We start from the raw sequence: 19,643 nt of genomic DNA on the forward strand, positions 1-19,643 counted from the left end.
TTGGTCTGCCTCCCCAGGCATGGAATTAAAGGCTTATGTCACCATACCTGGATTCCATTGTGATTATTTTAAATATTATGGAATCATGCTGCTGTGTGAGTGGGTTTCTATCTTTCTCCAAGAGTCATCCTTAAATTCATTTGGATATTTAGCCAGGGTGGAGTTACTGGGTTATATGATAATTCTATTTTCAACTGTTCATCCCTGTGACAGTTCACTGTGCTCTATACCAGTTTAAATCCCAACACTTGGGAGGCAGAGGCTGCAGATCTCTGTGAGTTCAAGGTCAGCTGGGTCTACAAAGCAAGTTTCAGGATAGCCAGGGCTATTATACAGAGAAACCCTGTCTAAAAAAAAAGGTACAATTTTTTTTTTTGCATACAGTATGTTTTGATCATATTCTTTCCCTGTTTCTTCTCTTAAAAAATCAAAACAAAACAAAAATGCTCATAACAAAACAAAACGAGACAGACAGAGTTCAATTTGTGTTGTTTAACTACGCCTAGGAATGAGGCCTGTCCATGGGAGGGCTCCTTCCCCAGGAGCTCCCAGTTGTAAATCGCCTCATGGCTGGGGGTGAGACTTAATTCCCAATTCCCCCTTTTCCTGCTGGGATTTTTGTCAACTTGTGCTTGTGCAGGCCCCATGCATGCTGTCACAGTTTGTGAGTTCATATCTGCATCAGCCCTTTGTGTCTGGAAAACACCACTTCCTTCCAGTTGTCTACTACCTCTGGCTCTCACAGTCTTTCTTCCACATGGACTCCTGAGCCTCGAGAGGAGGGTTTTGATAAAAATACCACATGTAGGGATGAGCACCCCAAGGAGATCTCTCACTCTGCACTTTGTCCAGTTGTGGGTTTCTTATTAATTCCCATCTACTGCAAGAAGTTTCTCTGATTAGGGTTGAATGGTGAGTATAGCAATACACCATTAGGAATAATTCATTCATTCATTCATTCATTCATTCATTTATTTATTTATTTATTTATTTATTTATCTATCTATTTATTTACTTACTTATTTATTTATTTATGTAGATATATCATTTTATAGCTTGAGTTAGCTTTAAACTCACGAACTACAAACCTCCTGCTTCAGTTTCTTGGGAAACTGTTGTTTTTGTTTTTCTAAGCCTGATATCAGAAAAAATTCTTATATTTAAATGTGATGTTGTTGGGAGTGAGAGTGAGTGAGAGAACTCTCAGAGGGAGGACCCATACAGCATTTCTGGGGATGAGCTCAGGGATGGTAAGCAGGCACTGAGCCCAGACCCTGGTCCTATTATGGTCTTACACATCAATTCTCAGCCCTGCCCTGTGCCCCTCTATTTCTGGCTATGCCAAGGAGCTGGCACTGGGTGCAGGCCTACCTATATACTCAGTATTTCCTTATGACCAGAAGGGAAGCTAAGCAAGCTAGCAAGGTCTCACAAAAAAAGGAGTTATTTCCATAATAGGGGTGAGAATGGGAGGCAAACCAGGGATCTAAGGGCGTGCATGCAGCTTCCTGCCTTGTTTGGTTCTTTGGGATTATGCTTTGTCTCAAACGAATCCTTGTGTAGATATTGTTGGAGTCTGGCCTCAAACTGATGCTTCTCCTGCCCCAGCCTCCTGAGTGCTGATGACATGTATCGTTGCCACACTTAGCCTGATTTTTCCATCCACCTGGTGGAGAATGTGCTTTCTCATTTCTGAGAGATGCCTTGGGCACCTTCTGTGGTTTCAGGGGCTCAGCTGGCCAGATGAGACATGTTGACCCACCCTCCTTCCTGCTTGGTGCCCTCTCCATCCATGCATCCATCCATCCATGCATCCATCCATCCATCCATCATCAGGATTATGGACTCAGTACTAGGAACCTTTCATTATTTTTTGATACATAAAGGATGAATCATTGAGAGTTATTTGTTCCTTGTTCATTAACTCTCTGAGAACTCTGGGATGGAAAGCTGGGGAAAGTTTTTGGGAAGGCAGAAGCAAGCTGCTCAGATGGAGGTTGTGGGTCTGATCTTGGAATTAGAAACTGGTTCAATTTTTGATCCACTGCTGCCAGCCTGGGAGGCTTTAAGTAGGCTCAGTCGTCACAGCCACTGGTTTCTACCTGAAGGTTGAGAAGTTTGAACCACCCAGACTAAAGTTCTTTGCGGAATGCAGAAGGATCTAGGTTAGCTGGGTGGTAGCACACATCTGTAATCCTAGCACTTGAGAGCCTGAGGCAGGAGGATTGGTACACGCTTGAGGCCAACCTGGCCTATATAATGGGATGAGACTTTGTTTCATAAACACAAACAACAAAAAAGCATAGATTAAGACAACAAGAACCTGCCTTGGAAACTCATGGTCTGATACAAATGTGCTGTCTTCTTAATAGGCTCACAGCTACGCTGGTGCTGCTGGTCCTTGGACCACACTTGAGTGACAGTGTCCTAGATGGGGTGTTCCTCTCAACTTGGCCAGCTTGGAATTGCTCAGATTGCTTTTAAGACCTGCCCATGTCTGGGCTCAGTCAGGAAATCAACTTGTAAATCTCCTTGTGGGAGTGGTGGGCCTGGGAAGACCTAAGGTACAAGCATCCAGGACAGTGTAGGGAAGCTGCAACTAGAATGGGTGTCAGATCTCCTTGGAGGGAAGGAAATCCATCTTTGGGCCCTATTTCAGGCTTTCTGATTCAAAAATTCTGGGCTGGGTCTTTGAATTGGCATTTCTAGTAAGTTCTGAGACAATGCCTGTGCTACTGGCCTGGGGAGCACACACGAGAACGAGTGATTTAATGTGACAACTGAACTGTTACTAGTTTATAAACAGAGGAAATTGCACTGAGAGTCCAGGATGCTGCTCTACTGCCATGCCCTGCATGGTTTGCAACCTAGAACTCTAACTGGAGGAGATGAAGGAATGAAGAAGTGACAGGCACACAGACACAGGAAAGCTGGGATTGAGTGGTTTGGGATCTCTAATGGAGAAGCTCAGTGTGTTTATTGTGTATGCTTGAACAGAGAGGCAGGGTTATTGCATACAAGGCAACAGGCTTGTCTGAGCTCTGTAGGAATATTCTCTGTAGGGGAGCAAGGCTGTAAATATCTGGGGGAGAAAGATATGGTGGTTATTTCCTGCACACACTATTGGCATTCACAATTGGATCCAAGGAAAGGTTTGTCAGCCCTATGAGCCTCACCTAGGGAAGGCTTGCCACTCACTTAGGACTTAGGCATTGGTCCTTGTCATGGCTGTGACCATGCCAAACAATGTACACTCACTCAGGACTTCACTCTCTCCAGGATCAATTCATGGTACCTGCTTGACATCTGTCTATGTAAGCTTTCATTGGGAAAAGGTTTGTGGGTAAACAAACAAGAAAACTATTTGAGAACCTTGAAGTTTTAAGGGTGAAGCTTTCAGTCATAGGACTGACTGGAGAATGTTGCTGTTGTAGCTGAGAGACAAGAGGGACTTTTGGTCATCTTTGCCAGATGTGGCCACTGTCCTTTCCATCCCACAGTGTGTGCTTTGATTTGGACTCTGTGCCCAATCGCCTGATTGCTTATACCCATTGCAAAGCCTCCACAGGGCCTGGACTGGTGCTGGGCAGATCAGTCCTTGGCAAAACCCAATGTGTGCAGCTGTTGGCGCCTGTTGACTGTGAGCGACAAGCACTGTCCTCATTTTATATGCATGATCTCATTTAATTTCTGCAATGATCTCATGAAATGAGTCCTGTCATTACCCCATTTCAGAGATGAGGTTCTGATGCTGCCTTCTGGGGTGGCTGCGGATGAGAGAACAGTAGCTGTGCTGCAGGGTAGATGAGGTGGACGACAGTGAAAGCTTTACTCAGGTCTGCTTGGCCACCCTCTGGGCCTGATGGCAGTGCTCAGAGTCAATGACTATTCTAGAAGTCACTGAAGTTGTCCTTTCTTGGTCAAAGTTTCACTGGTCCAAGACTCCTTAGGGAACCTGGTCAATGACTCTCTTCTTGGGGAAAGCCCCTTTGCTTAAACCTTGATTGTGCTGATTCTGGATGTCATCCAAGGAGTAGAATGAGTAGACCTCTGCAGGGTCCAGGTCCTGCTTCTGTGGCTTTCTTTTAGCCTTAACCCCCCGCACCCAAGCCAGAAATGAGTCCGTCAAAGCAAGTTCTTGCTGAGGCAATACTAAAGTGAGTTCATCTATTTATCTTGGGTGCTTGGGTAAGAAGTTGGGGAGGGCTCCCTGATAGAAAGGAGAGACAGAGAGGTAGGTCTGTGGTCCTCTAAGTGGTACTTGGCCTATTGGTGGGGAAAAGAATGGACAGAAGCACCTCTTAGCCTCTGTTTGAGTGACGTGTTGTTAACCTCATATGTATCCAGAGTTCCTGGTATATGAGTTGAGCTTAAGCATGTGTAGGTGGTGTTGACACCAGGGAGGAGAGGTGCATGTAAAGCCCACTAAAGACAAGATGATTGAAGAGGACTTGTGATGTCTAGAGTCAGGCTTGAGTCCTCAGCTACAGAAGACCATTCTAGTGGCCAGAGCTGTGCCACTTCTCCTGTGTGTCAAAAACTGAGATTTTGCTGAAGATATCACTGGATGTGTCGGTGTCCTGAGGTGCAGTCCAGTATGAAACTCGGGATGGTCCCTTTGATCTGCCATGTTCTACCTTTATCTCACAACTAGGTGGATTTAATAAAAGACTGAAGTGGAAATTCTACTATAATTGCTACCAGGCATCTGATTACACACTCTCTTGGTATATTTGGTAATGATGTAGGGTGTACGGAGTTGACAACTGGTTGACGAGTCTACCTTTCCATGCTTTTGTCAGGAGAACGTATTTGATCTTAGGCTGCTCCTTTTTTGAATACTTGAGGGCTTCATTCTTTAACCAAAAAAAAAAAAAAAAAAAAAAAATCAACCACAAAGCTCTTAGACCAACCAACCTGTGCTTCACCATAGACACAAGGACAACTTACAAAGGGAAATCTACACTCTGTTCTCAGGGTTATGCAGGAATGTAGTTGACTTCTCTCTTTTTGAAGGAGAAGAGCATCAGATCTTGGCTTAGAATTTGCAGGGACTATGATGACAGTGTGGGTAAAGGAGTGGTCTTGTGCTTGGGGGACGCTCTCTTCCTGGCAGCCCTTTATCCAGGCTAAATGGGAGCTGTGGGAAAGAGATGCCTGCCTTTATGGTGAAGCATTCGTGGGGCTCAGAGGCAGGACACATGAGCCTTGGCCTGGCACAGAACTCTTATGAGTTGTCCCTACATTGCAGACTTCTGCCCCCTTCCCCCTGTTTTTATAAACCCACCACACTTTTTCTTTAGGACAATGAGCTAATTCCAGACACGTGTTTGAAACTAATCCACATACAACACCACAGTCTGAGTCAACACATGTCCTTCACTGTATACGGACCAGAGGATCCTACCACTTAGGATCTTCCCCTGTGGGCCAGACCCTGCACCCACAGCTGTGTAGCAGGAGCCTGCTTTACCTGACTGTTAACTTAGAGAACAGTTAAGGTCCAGGTCAGGCAGAACCAGGGTATGTAGCTTTATTTCAGTGGTCAGGACTTTCCAGGTCTAGGACTTACCAGAACCAGGATGAATTGCTTCAGTTTCTTGAGGATAGATCCTGGATGTTCTCCTCAGTCAGTGTTCCCAAGCTCTGGGGACTTTGACTTGGGGATTCTTGCAGCATCCACAAACCATCAAAACTCTGCAGGAATAGTTCACTGACTGTCATCCCTTCTTGTTCCAGGGAAATTTGCTTGAAATCTGGGAGATGTGGGACCAGGGAACCTATTATAGTGATGGAATTGCTGGGGAGATCTATGCCAAGTTAGATTCCTGGGCACCACAGACAGGTACTTGGGTCTGGGTGCAGCCATGTAGATGGGCCTGGATTGTAGCTAACACTGAAACTTAGTGGGTCCACCCCAGGGAGCCATGTTCTCCATCCTTTTTTGCTTTTCAGCTGTATGATTCTGGCTAAACATTTTGTGTTTCTGGTTCTCATTTTTTTCTCACCAGTAAGGAGAGTTGACACACACCTGCAATCCCAGCAGCTGGAATACTGAGGCAGGAGGATTAACAATCAGTCTGGGCCATATAGTAAGTTCAAGGCCAGCATGAGCCACATAGAAATTTCCAGGCTAGCTGAAGATCCATTGGGAGGGGTTGTCTTACATAAACAAACCAACCAAAAGACACACCCCAGAATTAAGGCATGCAGTTTTAATCCAGAGAGGGAAAGAGAGAAACATACACATGCATAGAGTGGGGGAGAGGGAGGGAGGGAAAGAAAGGGAGAAAGGGGAGGAGGAAGGAGGGGGTATAGGAAGGAGGGGGAAGAGAGAGAGAGAGATTATACCTACTGATTCTGAAGAGTCTGTCCACCACTTCTGAAGTCATGCTTTTACAAACAATCTATATTTGGGGGCTGGTAAAGTGCACCAGGGGTATAGAGCCTGTAGTGATTTAGAGAGAGGGTTTTGTGAACATGGCCAAGGTTAGGAAGGCAGCCTCTATGAGAGGAATCATTCATGTTTATTGAAATTGCTCATTTTAATCACCTGATGTTTCCTTGATTTAAAAAGTATATATATACACACACACATATATATAAATCCTCTATAAATGATGAATACCTTGGAATTCACAAACTCTTTCACTTTTGTGATTGGCAACATTAAATGACAACAGCTCATTTAAATAAGCAACATCTGGACATTATTATTTTTAGGGATTTTTTTTACATGTGTTGATTTAGAAATCTGGGGCCTTTATGAATCTTGCATGAATATTCTTTTATATTCACATCTACCATCAAGACACAAAGAAATAGCCATAAAATACTGTCCAGTGATTCTTTGATGCTATGCATGTGCTTTTTTATTTTTATTTTTTTAACAACGCATCCATTGTGAATGAGAGAAGCTATGGAATGGGCTGTCTCAGGGTAGGTGGAGAGAGAGGTTTCATTTGTTGGAGGTGAAACGCCCAGTCAATTAGAAGCCACAGTAGGGAGAAAGCTTCGATTTTATATATAATACTATAATATTTTAAAATAACAATGTAATTTTGGACTGATGATATCAGAATATGGCATCTACTATTTCTCAGAATAATCCAATTTAGAATAACGTATTCTGAGCAGTTTTGGTAAAAATAGAAGATCATTATATGGTATAAGATAATGCATTAATTTTTATGTGTGAGTTATGAAGATGTACAACTTGGTTGAGGGTTAGGATAAACATAATATTCCTTAATTAATCCATTATTTCACGGTACACATGTGCCATTTTTATTACCTTAAAATGAAAAATGTCAAAAAAGGAAATTGCTGCTTTTTTATATCAAAAAAGGCTTTTTTGAAAAATCATAAAATGTCTAATCTAATTCACCATATAATACTAATGAACCTAGGAACCCATCTCAATGCACAGTTTAGGATAAAAGTCATCCATTTCTGGCAGTCAAATTCCAGAACTTTTTAGATGAGGCAGAACCTTTCAGCACCAGATATCGGAAATGGCATTTGTGATTAGAAGTGTTATTAATAGCTATTTGTTATTAACGTGGCAGAGAGTTTTAGAAATTCATATCTACCCTCCTTGCATTTGCTAAATCTGTGGTCACAGATGTCAAGATCATTTGTGGAGTTCAGTCATTTTTTTCCACCGCTGAATCTGGTTAACTTTTGCCCATTCCATTTTTATGGGCAATGCCAAACAGGTAAGACATACACACATGTGCTTGAATACACACATATGCATACACATGCTTGTACACACATACATGTGCACACATATGTATGCATGCACACACACACACATGCACACACTCACAGCTTTCTGTCTGGTACAGTTAATTTCCTCAAACCTCTCTGAATTCCCCACACTTATTCACCTATTTTTGGCATCTCTGCTCTCTGGTGGCACCCTGTCCTTCCTGAATCACCATCATGTGCCCGTTCTCTCTTTTGTCTTATCACAGCAGTAGCTGTTGGAGGCATGCTGCCAGCACCTTTGCAGCAGCACACACAGTGGCTGCAGCAGGCCTTGTTATGGAAAAGAATTGCCCGGTGGGTTGAGAGAATGGCCGTTGGCGGACTAGAATCATGAAGCTGAAAGTAATATTGCCGACTGGAGGTCATTTTTCCCAACTGAGGGGCAATAGTTTGCCACTATAAACTGCACATTGCAGTCACTATATGTTTTATTAAACCATTTAAGGAACTTGGGAGCCATTTCATTTAAACTTCCTGCTTGATGTAGCTGAGGGCAGAGCCCAGAGCAGATCACAAAAGAGGCCTAGAGTAATTTGCAGAAGAAATACCCTGGTGCTCAGCAGGATACTCTGCAACTGAGCAGGCTGGCCAGCTCAGTCCTACAGAGCTCCCTAAAGCTTGAGTGCATGAGTGTGAGTGAGCACATGTGTGTGCCTGCTAACTGTGAGTGTGTGGTGGGGAGGGAGTGCTCTGGTCTCAGCTCTGCCACGAACTGGCTGGGTGACCTTGGTCAAATCTCTCTGCCAGTCCAGGACTGCTTCTGTGGCTGCAGAAGTGGAAAATGTTGGATTCAACATGACAGGCTATTTAATGAAATGCTGGGTTGCTGTGAGGATGCCCCCTAAGAATTATGGTTCTGGAATTACCCATGGGGCATCCCAGTTATCATGGTAGAAAGTCAGCTTTTGATCTTGCCCTTCATGAGAAATCCCTTTGGCCTGGGATGCCTGGCTTTGGTTTGTCACTGTGTTCTTTGGTCTCAGTTATTCTGTCTGCAAATTGGGGTTTCAATGAAGGTCAAGCTGTTATTTGTCATCCTTCTGTTAGCCTGTGCTTGGGAAGCCATTGAGGACTATAAAAACCTTGCTTGATTGACATGGAGAACTGTGATTATAATTCAGCTTCAGTGTCTCCCCTGAACTGATGTTTGTGAATTCCGTTTTCACAGTTTGTGCCTGTGAAGAAAGGAACACCCTAAGAGTAATGAACAGGATGGAGTCGGCTGTTTTGCATCTTCAGCCCTAAGTGATGGTCTTTAGTAGGTGGCCTTACTTCTACGAAGTTATATAACCACATCTTTTTTCTAATTGGTGACTGTATTTAGGAGGTAGAAGGATACACGAGCTATTCATTTCGATTAAATTTTTTATTATGCACTCTGCATTTGGATTGACAACTATTAATATTAAAGAGCTTGGCCAAATTGAAATTTGTATTGCTAGAGAGACTTAAATGTAATGTATGATGCTGGAGAAAAAAAAAAGCCTGGGGAGAATGGGAATTACTGGGCTGGGTGCAGACAGGTCCCTGCCAGGTGCTTGTGTTTTCTGGGTAACATCAGCCCTGCACACTGAAGAGAGACTCGTGTAGAGGTCTCTGCAAAGCCAGCATCAAGGTACCAGACACTGAGACACACTCATGGAGATGATGCCAAATAAAGATGTAGAACACGTCCTAGCGCATTATACAAATAATTTTTTATAATAACTGTTTAGATGCAATATTTTTCTCAGCTCTAATAAGAAGGTTTGGGGGTAAGGCAGAGGAAGTCATTCCAAACTAGGATTCATGTACCACCAATGTATCCTAATGATGAGAAAGAGGGAGCCCACATCTCAGATGCCCTGGAGCAGACTGGACTGTTGCTCTGTAGTTCCCAGGGAGACTGAAGGCCCTGCAAGCTCCTGAGGGGGGAGGATTGAGACCACAACCACAGGTAGAATATTCCAGTTGAGCATCAGCGATGGATCCTAGCACTTGGATCTGAGGCTTTAGGTCTTTGGGTCCTGATGTCTTTTAATCATGCATGGACCTAAAAGGATTTGCCCAAAGACCTGAGGGATCTGCAGAGAGGAAAGTGAGTGTCTGGGTCCACAGAGCCTCTGAGGAAGAAACAAGAACAGAATTTAGTCTGGAAGACACTCTTAGCAGAAGGTGCTGTATTTTTTTTTTTTTTTTTTGAGTTGAGGATCGAACCCAGGGCCTTGCACTTGCTAGGCAAGTGCTCTACCACTGAGCTAAATCTCCAACCCAGTGCTGTCTTTATAGTTTGTGGCACCATAGAATTAAGGATGAGGCTGTACCTGACAAGCCACCAGCTTATGAGCTTTGTTAGCTGGTCTTTATGTACTACACATATGTCCTCCATCTTCCTTAGATTTCCTTATGCCATGTCCTCTGTCTAGAGCATCAGCAGTTCTCCACCCTTCAAACAAATTCTTTAGGGACTCAGACTGCAGAGTGCCCCTTTATGGTGCCATGAGAATGAATTGTTCCCATGCTTCTCTCTGCCTTCCCTGAACTGTTCCCCGAGGGAAAGATGGCACTCCTGCTTCTCCAGCCCTTGCCTAGTACACAAGCACAGAGAGCTCTCCATGTGCAGAGAACAGCCCTACATGCAATTCAGACTGGACTGGAATGAGAGAAGAGGGTCAATTAACACCTGGGGATGGTACAGTTATCAGGGATATTCAAAGGGTTGGGGTGTGGCTCAGTGGTAGAGCACCTGTCTGGAATTCACCTGTGATAGTCAGAGTGGTCCTGGGTGTTAGCACAGAGGTAGAGTTTTTGACTAGCATGCTCAAGGTCCTGGATTCAGTCCTCAGCACCACAGAAATAAAACAAAACACAGAAATGCTCAGTGGCTTGGTGGCCTGGTTTACCAGGTTTGATGAATGTTGAGTTTTCATCAGCAAGTGCCTTTAGGTATCACACACTAGTTATTTGTCATTTTAAAGCATCCAGGTTGGTTTTCCAGATGTTCCAGCTCTGCTGGAATGGGCACAGGGAATGTTGTCTGCACCCGAGACAGGTGTGATGAAGAAACTCATCCAGGCTGGAAATGAAGGGCAGAGGCAGCTGCCAGTGTGGGAGGCATAACTACCTTAGGGCAATCTCCAAGAGACATTTGCATTACTGGATTTCTTTGACCAGTGTGGGTCACAGCCTCTTGGGGAGCAAGCAGTCCGAGGATTGTCCATGAACAGCCCAGTGACCTGTTTGCTTTTGGACACTTTGTTAGCCAAATTTGGAAGACGCTGTCATCACCTTTGAGCCTGTGCCCTGGATGCTGTTTGGCCTGCCATGGGAATAGGCCAGAAGTGTGGGGGAACTGATGCCTCCAGAGAAGTCTCCATCAGTGATGAGGTGGGAACTATCATACTTCTGCCTTTCTCCCTTGGTGCATTCCACAAAATGGGGAGTCTGGGCTCAATCAAAGCGGGAGGGTGATGAGGACTGAGTGAGCTCTTTGACCTTGAAGATGGCCGTGAAGGCCATGAGGTACCAGGTGAGTGGAGAAAGAAAACAGTGGTTATGAGGGCCAGTTTGTCATAGTGGACAGGATGGATATGGGGACACAAGGGCTCCCAAACACAGAGAAGCTGGCCACAGGTGTTTGAACCAGTGCAGTGCTCCATGCCTTCTTCCACACCAGGAGATGGTGGGCAGTGAGCAGCTTAGGTTCTCATGGTGGGGCTGATGGTGGGTCTAGACTTGAAGGTATGTCTGGCAGTTTAAGAGATGTCTCATCAGAAAGGACATGATTTTTGGAGGATTCTTGCCCTTGAGTCTAGAGGAATGTTTGGAGACATATAGACATCTCTGACTCCAACCTGTCTGTCCCCCTAGACTCTGTGGCATTTCAATTAAGAGTCTAAGAAAGTATCAGGAAGGCCTGATGCCTGGAAACAGAGGGAGGCAGGGATCTTCTCTCCCTCTGTCTGTGCTCTGGACAGTGTGTACCCACTTCAGTCAGGGCAGTAGAGGATACCATAAACTGTGGGATCTATGGGCATGCCTATCAGGAGGGGCCCATGCTGAGGTGCCAGGGAAAGCAAGAAGACTCCATGGGGCCTTTTGTAACTGCTGTGTTTCATTTGTACCAGTCAAGGAGAGGACCTTAGGCTGCCATGTACGGGTGGAAGTGCAGGTGTGTGAAGTAGCAAAGCTCTTTTCAGGAAGAGGGATCAGTGAAGAGAACACTGAACACGTGCTGCTCTCAGAAATGGGCAGTGCAGAATGCTCCACAGCCCAGGTCCATACTCCACCAGATATGCCCCCCCCCCAGGAAGCCAGAAGCAATGCTCTTTGGGTCATGTATTAACACTCATGCTGAAGACAAGTGCACAGCATAGGCCCCTTTATTAGGGGATGGTGTCTTGCCTATATTCTCTTGCCAAGGTTGGGAACATTTGGTGACCTCAGTGCCTGGGGTTGAGAATCCTATCTTCTCACTCCTGGAGAACTCCTCCCAAACATTGATGACCAGAGCCTGGATCTGGGCCTCCATTCCTGGCCTTTCATTGATACCAGGGAGGTTAGAGATAGGACCTGGCAAGGAGAGAAAGTTCACCGAGTGCCCATCCTTCCTGGGTCCACCTGTGGCACCAATCCTGGTCTAGGCACAGAGGGGCTCTTAGGGACATATATACTGATTTGATTTGACAGAGGGTCACATCTGTTATTTTCCCTCCAAATTTTAATATCAGATTCATTTATTCTGCTGACCCCAGCTAACAAATGCTCCCATTACTCAACCATGTATTCATTTGCTCTTGTGATCTGTGTTGAGTAATTATTGTCTTGCCTTATTGGCAGCTTTAATTCTCTACTCCTCCTTTCCAAAGGTCAGTGGCTTGCTAGCTGACCAGGCCAATTGAGTATCCCTGGAGGCAGTTCAGGTTTTGTTTTAAGAGATGCTCATTTACATGGGTCAGACTTTAGCTTTGCACCTCCCCCTTCTCTTATTGTTTCAGATTGATATTATTGAAATCCCCTGGACATGGTGGGTCTCTGGGCTTGCCTTTCTGCCATCTCATCACCTGGCTCTGTGTCTGAGCCATGCACAACTGTGAGGCTTTTCTTTCTATCTTGCCTTTCCATTCCAAATTAAGGTCTGATGACACACTGCTATCAAAGGAAATATGTGTGTACATCCTGGGTTGTATCTCTACTATTTTCCCCTCCTTCCTTCCATTCTTCCTTCCTTCCCTCCCTCCTTCTATTCCTTCCCTTTGTCTTCTTAAGGGCAGGGTCTTACTTTGTCATCCAGCTTGAGTAGCACAGGCTGGTTTTGAACTCTCAATCCTCCTGACTCAGCCTCTTGAGTGTTGACCACAGCTGTTGACACCACAGTGGCTTCTTAGCTGTATGATTTTGAAAAGACAAACACACCATCAAGAGTCCCAATATGGGTCTTGCTGACTTGGAAATGTCTATGGGTTGGCTTTTGGTTTGAGGCCTGATCTAAAGCAAAACTTTAACCTGTCATTTTGATCTGGAAAATGCAAGAGTGGTTATGAGTTTCTTCTAGGAGACAGACAAAAGTGTCTCAGAAATCTAATCCCAGCAGAGTTACTCGGGAGCTGACACATCCAAAGTTAGATCTGTGGTTGTACGTGTTTTCTGACGGTGACTTTTTCTGTGCAGCTGTGTTTGCTCAGGGAAACACATCTCTGTACAGAACACTGAATGAAATATGAATACACTTCTTACAATTTAGTACTTTTAATAAAGGATTTGTGAGCAAAAAGCTTAAGTACAGGGACCACAAAACATATAGATAAAAATATAGCCGCAATCACACATCAAACCCGAGAAAATTCATTATGTGGAGAACATCAGTAATTGAGAGAAGTTGTGAGAACTGACAGAAAAATAATATATATACTCAGAATTCCAGAGCCATGAATTCTCTTAGCTGGGATCAGGCCTCTAAGTTCTCGAGGGTGGGTGTTTTATTACAGTGCACGCTTTACTTAGAAGGATGTAATTTATTATCATTGAATCTGCACAGCAACATGAATTTGGATTTGAGTCTCTGAGAGAAGTTTACAATTAGTCCCCTCATATGTATTATATGTATTTATAGCTTTGAAAAACACTTGATGTTAAAATAACTTAAATACCTTCCCTTTTGTTTCCCTCTTTGGTTGATCTGTGAAATACTGTCTCTTCTTCTTCCTCTTTCTAAAGCAAAATTGAGCCACTGCTAGGGGAAGCATGTGCGCTGTGGTTGGGCACCATCACTGGATGGCCACCACCCTCATGGCAGGAAGCTGTGAGAAATGAAGGCAACCATTCTGTACTCTCAGGTAACCTGGTACTAACAGAGAGTAGAAGAGAAGGGAAGAAAGAACCCAATAGTGTGGCTCTGCCGCCATAGCCAAGGACCTCTCGACTCACCCAGTCACCCCTCTCCTCAGGCATGCTTTGCTGTTTCCTACCATGTAGGAACTGTCAGTGGGCTGTGAACTCTATGGTTTCCCTTTTTCTGTTAAAATACAGTAAAGACTTGATTATGTGTTTCAGTATTTCTCAGCCTGACCCTCAAGGAAAGCCTGTGACAACGATTTAGTTATCGGCTTGTGTTTACTGCGGTGCAGTGGGGTTGTTCATCTGACATTTCCTTCGCACTGTATGGAGGCTTTTAGTGAGTTGTTCCTCCTACCCGGCTAGCAGCTTAGCTTGGCCTCTCTTTGCAGATGGGTTACACATTCCCTTAACACTGGTGCGCCCCCCTAACCTTCCTTGGTGGCTTTCAATGACTTAAACACAGTAATTGGCATGGAGGTCTAAAGCTTCATTTTATGATATTAAATCATTTCTTTCTAGGAACAGGAGTCTGCAAAGTACACCATTCATTATGTGAGGGCCTGTGTTCACATGGACACTGGCTGACGACAGTCTAAAGAAAGGGGCCACACGTGTCAAAAGAGGCGTCAGCTCTCACCTAGGCAGGAGAGAGTTAGGACCAGGAGTCCACCTGCTGCATCTTGGGGGTTGAGCCACAGGATGTTTTTCTATTGTCTTGGTGTACAAAGCATAGCAGTTCCTTAAATTTAAAAAGTGTAGCCTGAGATGAGCCTAAACTCTGTGGCATTATTCTAGAGGTGCCTGGTGATCTCTCCATATAATCTTGTGAATACCCTCCCTTATGTGAGCCATGGTTTTCTTGAAACAAAGAGGATTACCAGTCATAAGTTCTGAAGTCTGAAGTAGGGTGGGAGGAAGGTTTACAAAGAAGACTTTTTTAAGTACTTACAAAGCTGCTACTTAATTCAGTTCCAGCCAGAGAGGAATGCTTAGCTCTATCACCATCTTGGCTCCTTCAGTCTGTGGTGAGAAGGGGCTGACTGGACTTTTCAGGTCCTCATTAGCCTCATATGTCCCATAAGAACAGACTTCCAGAAGGCCATGGGCAGCTTCTGGAGGCAGCCAGCATAGGGAAACCTTTCAAGAAGAGCTGCATGGCTGCTCAGTTGCTCAAGGGTCCACAGACTTGCTTCTCCCTAGGTGGAGTTTGGGAGGTGCAGTCACCAGGAGTTCAGACCTGGCTGATGCCTCTCTCCTCCCTACCAGCCCATCTTTTCTTCAACTTCTCCATGTGCTCAAGTGGAACACCAAGGTCTCCCAAGAAGGTATGATGGGCCCAGCTGATGAAGCCAGCTTGCAGGCAATGTAACCCTGGAGCCTCTTATCACAGTGCCTTTCAAGTCTCCCCACTCACTTCCCTGGCCAAGCTCATTACCTCAGGTGCTGGGTAGCACCAAGAATTGTCCTCAGCCAGAAGCAAGAATCTTACCATGTTAGTCAGCCCTTTTGTCTCTGTCACAAAATACTCTCAAAAGCATCTTATGGGAGGAAGTATTTATTTAGGTCATAGTCTCTTGGCCCTGTGTGTTTAGGCAGGATGTAGTGTATGGAGGATAGCTTTTTTCACCTCATGGTGGACAGGAAAGAGAGAAGGTGGGAAGAGGAAGGGGGGGGGGAATATATCCCTAAGAACCAACCCAGTGAACTACTTCCTCTGATTAGGACTCACTTCCTAAGTTTTCCACTAGTTGGGACCAGGTACTTAAGACAAGAGCCTGTGGGTGACATTTCATATTCATCATATAACATACTCCTGCAGTCGGGTGGTAGTGGTGCATGCCTTTAATCCTAGCACTCAGGAGGCAGAAGCAGGTGGGTCTTTGTGAATTCAAGGCCAGCCTGGTCTACAGAGTGAGATCCAGGAAAAGTGCAAAGCTACACAGAGAAACCAAACCCTGTCTCGAAAAACCAAAAACTAACCAACCAAACACCTACCCTTGGATCCAGGGGTACAGTTTTGTTTGTTTTTTTGTTTAGCGGGGTTTTTTTTGTTGTTGTTGTTGTTGTTTGTTTTTTTGACAAAGAGTCCACTGAGATTGGGACACAAAAGGAAAAAAGTAAAGGCCATCAGATGACAAATAACAAAATAGTGTGCCATATATAGAAGTACTTAAGTACACATACAGAGGCCAAGGGAGCAACCAAAGGGGAGAGGCATTCACTGAGTTACTCTGCTTTTAGGTCATCTCTCAGAACATTCCTTAGCAAGAGAGACCAGGCAAAGGAGCGGGGAGAGGGATGAAACTTCTAGAAAGATTAGGAAAGATATGGGGCATGTAACTGGTATGGAGTGTATGGCTCCCACATCTAACAATGACTGTGTCAGTATGTAGGTCACACTACTGTACTGTCGGTTATTGGACGTTGCCTTAGATAACTGTTTGTGGTGTATTAAATGCTTTTGCTGCCTCAGCACACTTTGTAACTGGTATTTTTCACACAGTTGTAGTGCTGAAAAGGCCCAGTGCCTCAGCAGAAATCAATTTATCTTTCCCTTCACTGTTTGTGTATTGTGAGCTTCTGTAGTATGTTCTCATTTGATTAATTGATAGTCTTTGTGTTAGATATCATTTGTAACCGTGCTGTCCGACTCCGGGTGCCTTAAAAACTTTCATAAGAACACGACATTATTTATGCGAGACCTCCTCGTGACAAAGTACAATGGTGAGATGCAGAAAGAAAAAATAGGATCAAAAAGCTCCTGGCTTATAAGTTTATTAAGGGCAGAACAATGTTCCCATTCATGTCTCTGGCCGGTTCTGCAAGGTTGCTTTGACAGGCTTTGCTAGGAAAAGTTGGGTGATGAAAGTTTTTCCTTCCTTAGGTTTTTTTTGTTGTTGTTGTTTTTGATCATCTTGTATGGTTGCTGGGGCTTCTGGTTCTGTTTTAGATGGGAAAAGTGAGAGGGAGAGGCAGGAAGGTGTGGGAAGCATGACATTCCCTGACCCATGGAGACCAGACTGAGAGACTGAGACCTATATCGTTATGGGTCGTTTCTGGGCCTCACTGGAGAGCATGGTGCTTTTAAAATAACGTGTTTGTATGCATTTCACACAGTGCAGGCTGTTCCCCAGCTATTATTAATATCTATTTTTAGAGCGAAGACCTCTGTAAATGAAGGTACCGAAGGCCCGAGTTACAAAAAAACTGAACAATACTGCAGCTTCCCCATTTCATTATAAAGTTTTTTTGACCCTGTGGTTTATTTTCAAACATTCAAGTTATTTGTTCTGGTGTATTCTTAAACAGGGGTTGTTTTTCTCCCTCTCAGAAAATGAGCACAGATGGTGATGGGTTTTCAAGTGCTGACATCCCCGCTTGAGAAAGTGTTCCCACCTTCTTTGTGCTGAACAAGTCAGGCACACTAACACGATGATGCGATCATCGGCTTCATGCAGACATGCAGAATTGATTGACAGGGGAAAATTTAACATAAACCACACATTCTTTCAGTGCCTTCAATTTCTTAATGATGTTTATTTGTTGGATATTAGCAGCGGCAGGAATTTCATTTAAGGCAAAAGGGGGAGTGGGTAGGAAGGAGAAGACAGAGTGAAAAGGGTGAAAAGTTGTCCCAGGCAAACAGGTTTAAGGGGGAATTTATTGCTCTGGCAGAGTCTCCATCAAAACAATCTGTAACCGCTCCTCGGAGCCAGCTCCAGAGCCGAGGCTGTCAGCGGCTAACTAGCCATTCTCAGACCATTGCTTCTGTTTGCGTGACTAAATGCAGACAATTAAAGCCGAGCACTTTCATTCTCCATGAACTCATTGTTATCCAGGGTTCAAGTACTCAGATAATGGGCCACAGGGAGACGGGTGGATCATGATGGCAGAGGGCTACTTACTTGGTGAAGCCCATTCCTCATTATCTGTGGCGCACCCTGTGTGGTGACTCTGGATTTCAGGTTGGTGTGCTTGTCTGAGCATTTTTGTAGAGATTAGCTAAGGGGATGTGGTGCCTCAGAGCATTGGCCTGGGGCTCCTTCTTAGGACAAGTTACAAAGGGCAGGGCTGAACACCTGCTCGGCATCAAGAGGTGCAGGGAGGAGTTTCCCAAGATGCTCCCCTTTTTAACTGATGCTGTGGGCAGCAGTGGAAGATACCAGCAGGTTGTCCATCCCAGATCTACCTACATGGCAACCTTCAAACTGAAGATGGAATGTAAGGACCCTGCACCTCTAAAAGTTAGGTTTTCCTCTCTGCGTCCCATCTACATTCAGATAATAATGTTGAACCACATTGTAAGTATAGGAAGCCAAAGGTTTATAACATTTAGCACTTTTTCTCAAAGCATCATAATTTTTCCAGTGTTTCCCAGATTAGGGCATCAAAGCTCAGTGGGCTCTAGATGAGCATCATTTTGTGTCTCTCCCTCAGGCCTTCCTAGGCCCTTTGGTCACAGCCATCATGTTTTCTATTTTCTTTAAAGCAACTTTATGTCAAATTTGTCTTTCTCTGTTCTCCCTTTCCTTCTCCCTCCCACTCCTTGCTGTGTTCCACCTCTCACTTAGTCCCTTCTGAGTGCTGCCTGGGGCTGGTCTGCAGTGCTAGCCGGATTCCCTGAGTTTCAGTGGTCAGGACTGGTATCTGACCAGGTGAGACTCCTCCTCCTTCACTGGGATACAGTGTGCAACCTGGAATACCCAGGGCAGTTTGCATTTGCCATTGTGTAGGTGACAAGAAGGAATAAAGGAGATAGGTCTGCCACAGTGGCAGGTAATCATGACCTTGAATCCGAGGCAAGTCTGTGGGTCACAAGGTGGACCATGGAAGACAGAAGGACATTCACTGTGGGACGCTTTGTGGTGTCAGGGAAGGCCCAGTTCTTCTATCCTTGTCCTCTGATCCACACAGGGAATTCCCCAAGTACCGCAGTTGGACTTCTGCCCCCTCCACCTCACCCTAAAAGTAGTTTCCTGGCTTTCTCAGGATGAAAAAGAATAAACAGTTTTTGGTTGTTGTTGCTAGTTCAATTAAATCAAGGGAGTTTCTAGAACAGAGATGACTTTCTTTCTGTATGAAATAATGCTTAAAATAAAGATGGAAAATAGGGCCTACAAAATGGCTCAGGCAGTAAGGGTGCTTGCTGCCAAGCCTGCTGATATGAGATTGATCCCAAGAAACTACATGATGGAAAGAAAGAACATACTCCTGCAAGTTGTCCTCCGGTATCCACATGTACATTCCTCTGTCTCTGTCTCTCTGTCTCTCTCTGTCTCTCTCTCTCTCTCTCTCACACACACACACACACTCACACACCCCATCTAAAAACATCTAGTCACATTGAGATGTACCTTTTATTTCAGGACTCCTGAGGCTGAGACAGGAGAATCTCAAGATCAAGGTTAGACTGGGCTACATAGTGACACAGACTTTTCTGAAAAGGGAAGAAGGCTAAAAGGGCTTGGGATTGGATGTATTTTAGTGGGAGAGCACTTGCCTAGAATCTGTCACTGAGGGATTGGAGAATATGACTCAGTGGTAGAACCCCTACC

The 19,643-nt window shown here is 44.7% G+C and overlaps 1 protein-coding gene across 9 annotated transcripts in view; it reads left to right on the forward strand.

Annotated features, from left to right (window-relative positions):
- The window catches only part of Znf536 (zinc finger protein 536), a 453,564-nt gene that overhangs the window by 63,107 nt on the left and 370,814 nt on the right, over positions 1-19,643 (forward strand). The window contains exon 3 of one of the 9 annotated variants that reach the window (XM_036179471.1): positions 11,015-11,139. The exons of the other annotated variants lie outside the window; for them this stretch is intronic. The gene's annotated coding sequence lies outside the window, so the exon portion shown is untranslated. The remainder of the gene's footprint in view (positions 1-11,014; positions 11,140-19,643) is intronic. 9 annotated transcript variants of the gene reach the window in all.

The sequence above is a fragment of the Onychomys torridus genome, chromosome 1 (assembly GCF_903995425.1).
Source record: "Onychomys torridus chromosome 1, mOncTor1.1, whole genome shotgun sequence".
NCBI lineage: Eukaryota > Metazoa > Chordata > Mammalia > Rodentia > Cricetidae > Onychomys > Onychomys torridus.